This window comes from Dreissena polymorpha, chromosome 6, assembly GCF_020536995.1.
Source record: "Dreissena polymorpha isolate Duluth1 chromosome 6, UMN_Dpol_1.0, whole genome shotgun sequence".
Taxonomy (NCBI): Eukaryota; Metazoa; Mollusca; class Bivalvia; order Myida; family Dreissenidae; genus Dreissena; species Dreissena polymorpha.
Window position 1 is genome coordinate 21,451,577 of NC_068360.1, and position 4,240 is coordinate 21,455,816.

Genomic DNA, 4,240 nt, shown 5'->3' on the forward strand with positions numbered 1-4,240 from the left:
CGACGTTTTGGTGAAAGTCTAAATTATAAACACAAACTTAAGAAAATAAATCAATCGAAATAACATTTAACCCATAATAATGGTCACAAAACGATCACATCAACATTAGAAAACTTTACTTCATCAATGAAAATAGCATGTTAAAATGAATACATCTACATTGAACATTGAAACAAGTTTAACACGTCAAATGAAAAAAATGCTACCATATTAATTGGTTCTTGTCCCAACGCTGTGTATCCCCAATGACAAAGTACTTTGGCAATTATAATTATAAATATCAACAATGTCATGCACAAATGTTACTACCTGCCAGTAAACAGTGAAATAAGCACTACTAGTACTATTCAGTGTAAGTGTTAATTATAGACATACATTTACTAGAAAAAATCAATCGAAATAATGCTAAACCCATGATAATGGTCACAAAACAATCAACATAAAGAGAACTTCATAATAGTTTGTCCAGACACGCTCCAAAACATGTACAGCTTCGTGAGCATCTGTTACAACAAATACACAACTGGCAAACACACACTTCACATGTGTCATCTTGACAACCATCGCCTTGGGCAGGAATAGGATTCATGTCTTTAGTTCTTAGCTCCTTCAGAACGGTACGTCTGACGCATTCCGTCCCATTCACCATGGTCTTCATAGCGTCATGGCAATCCGTTATGGACCGAGGGTACGCGAAAACTAGAGCAAGAGCGGGATCTCCATCGCTACCGGCTCTGCCAGTAAGACAGGATAGAGCGCGGTGCGCCCCAGTGGACCACGAGCCACACGTCCGGAATGTCGATCTACCATCACAGAAAATAAATGTCATTGTTGAGTATCAAGATTTACCTTTTTTTAAAATAAAAATACATACTCATGTTTTAACTTCGTACGATATACAAGTTTAATTTATATGGTATGAACGTGATTGAGCAAAATTGAATAAGAGAAACTTTATTAACTAAGTAAATAATAGTTTTATTGAGAAAAAAATGTCGAAGTGAGTTATAATCATTGTTAAAGTAACTTACTCCAAGCCCAAAGGCGACTGTTGCCACAACAACGCTAACTCTTCCGGCCCGGAAATCATTTAGAATCCTCTCCTTCGTGGCGTCCGTTGTTGAAGATGTAAACATTTCAACAACGCGGTTGTAGCTACGGTGCTCCCCGTCGTAAGACGTGTCACCGAGTTGAATAACCAACCATGACCACACTTGATATACACACCTGTACGACCTGAAATCGCAAAAGGAAGATCTTTTTGACATACATGTAATATAAGATTTTTTTTATAGGAACACAGACATAGAAAAGCATAGTACAGTGTAGTTTACCCAATTACAAAGATCTTCACACTATTGTACATCATACATAAATTTTAAACAAACAAGCCAACATTCTGATTAAAACAGAATTGAATTGAATTAAAATTACACACTTGCAGAATATTATAGTCTTGACCAGTGTGGGTGTTGTCTGAAACTGTTGCAGCAACCACACCAGCTCTTCCTCAGCGTGATCAGTCGATTTCTAACCGCCAGTCGAATATTCGGTCTGAAGATTTTATCATACAAATAGTATCATAATTATAATAGTTATAGCGTTGTATTTAATTATCTGGGTACACTTTTACTAATTTAACTACTAACGCAAATATCTGACGTACACAGGGAGTTTAATTAAATTGTATGTTATTTATTTTTCAAAGATTACTACCAATTATTATCAAACTATTAGTTAATTAAGAAGCATGGATTGTATTATAAATATGCGCACCCGATCAGAAAACGTAAGTAGCTTCTTTAAATAGTTCCCAGATAATTTTAGGAATTGCCTTTCCACTAACATAGTGACTTTCACCACCAGGGGATTAGGATGGAGTGACGAAGAATATACAGAAAACCAATCTTAGGACTTGTATTGCAAAATGTCGTTAACTTGAACACAAAATCTAAATTAGTCTTAATTAATAATGACAATGTTAAAGGCATGAGTTAAAAGCACACATGGAACGCGACATGAAAAAAAATGCCGGAGGTGAAATGGAAGTGTTTTTTTAAGCAACTTTCTTTTAAAAGCGTTCTCTTAGTCGCGAGAAGGGCACGCTAGGCGCGGGAAATGTTAACTGTCAAGTGAACATGACTCAGATCACAGCGCACGATTGGCTGACCCGTTACACAAAATTGGGCAACCTATTGGCACAATTCCCCCCGATTGGCTGACCCGTTATGCAAAATGAGTCAACCAAAGGGCACAATTCCTATCCGCATTGCGTTTTTACATAACTTAGAACCAATTGCGATTCATAAAACCGTTTATTAGTGGATACAGTTTTATTTATACGACGTTTGCTGTTAATTGTAATTATATAAAACTTACTGCTAAGCATTTAATATTTGCTACGAGGATTGTGGTATTTTGTCTCATTTACCTGTCGGGTAATACGCCGACGGATAACGCATCGTCGGACAACAGCAGACCTTGGTGTATATTCTGCTGTACCTTCTCTGTTGCTGTAGCAGTAACTGCAAGCAAGGGTACATCAGTTCTGTCAGGCTGCGCAGTTCCCCAATTTGTCGGAACTCTGGTCGGAAATCTTCGCCCCTAATAATGTTATACTGTAAATAAGTACAATTTATTTTTGTTTTGTAAAGTAGAATTCATGGAGTATGGTAAACAAAGTTGACAAAGTTTTTCAACAGATGTTGACCGAATATCCGAATATTCGTTCGGAAGGATGACCAAATATTCGAATACCGAAATCGGTATTCGTTGCCATCCCTAATAAAAATATAAACAAACAAGCACATTTGTTAAATTGATACCACACGCCACATGCTTGCAACGCCAAATTCTGTAAACAACTACTGCTTTAGATTCATACATGATACACTTAAATAAAGGTTCAATCAAATCCAAAAAGCAGTTAAAATACCAATATTATAAACATGTATTTTTATGTAAAAAGTGGCCATAACTCCATTATTGACCAATTGTTTGAGTGACAATTTGACCTTTACCATCCTCTTATCAATATGTACACTCATTCCAAGTTTCAATGAAATCTGCACAAGCAGTTCCAAGATTACTCTCCAGACACAATAGTGTGATTATTTTCAAACAAAAAAGGCCATTACTCTGTTATTTGCAAATGAATTGCAACAGCATTTTACACACATCATTATATTATGATATATACACTTATATCAAGTTTCCATGAAATCCGTTCAAGCAATTCTGAGATATTGTTCCGGACGGACAATGCTAAAACTATATCCGTCCACCTATGGCGGTGGATAATAACAAAAAGAAAAGAGAAGCTATTTCTTAAATTTTTTATTTATTATTATATCTTACAACAAAACAGTACTGCAAGAATGTTAAGCGAACAAACTATAATAATAACATATTAGATCAACACCATGTATAAGAGAATATGCATAATTTAAAACCCAAACATAATAAAATATAACATTTAACTGCATCATGATTCAAGATGTGAAGATATTGATACTTTATTGCATTATTATGTTAATCATAACAAAATAATCATTTATATACAAAATGAAATCCAAATGTACTGTTTTATCATTATTAAATTATAAATCTTATTGAAACTTCATCTTGTCATTATAAAGGCTACAGTATATGTGTGAATTAAAGTCAATTGTGGTCAAAAACTAGAAAACCTAGTAATGTCTTCAACAATTGGTAACCAATTTTTAGCTCGACTATAATATATAAAATATATATAGTGGAGCTATCCTACTCACCCTGGCGTCGGCGTGAGCGTCTGTGTGAGTGTCTGCGTTAGCATAAGCGTCTGCGTTAGTGTGCAAATGTGAAAGTTTTCGTACTACCCCAAATATTTTCTTTGTCCCTTGACTTATTGCTTTCATATTTTGCATACTTGTTTACCAACATGACCCCAACCTATTAACAATAGCAGACAACTCTATCAAGCATTTTGTCAAAATTATGGCCCCTTTTCCACTTAGAATATGCAGCAAATGTTAAAGTTTTCGTACTACCCCCATTTATTTTCATTGTCCCTTGACATATTGCTTTCATATTTTGCATACTTGTTTAACAACATCACCCCAACCTATAAACAAGAGCAGACAACTCTATCAAGCATTTTGTCATAATTATTGCCCCTTTTATACTTAGAATGCATATTATTGATTAAACTATATTAAAGTTTGCGTACTACCCCAAATATTTCCTATATCCTTTGACA

At 34.9% G+C, this 4,240-nt stretch overlaps 1 long non-coding RNA gene across 1 annotated transcript; it reads right to left on the reverse strand.

Moving 5' to 3' along the window:
* Window positions 1-475: 475 nt before the first annotated feature.
* On the reverse strand, window positions 476-3,014 carry LOC127835119 (uncharacterized). Its single transcript, XR_008028361.1, has 4 exons — window positions 2,432-3,014; window positions 1,439-1,554; window positions 1,032-1,236; window positions 476-803 (listed from the first exon to the last, which is right to left on the reverse strand). It is a non-coding gene; the product is annotated as an uncharacterized LOC127835119 (long non-coding RNA).
* Between the last annotated feature and the right edge of the window lie 1,226 nt (window positions 3,015-4,240).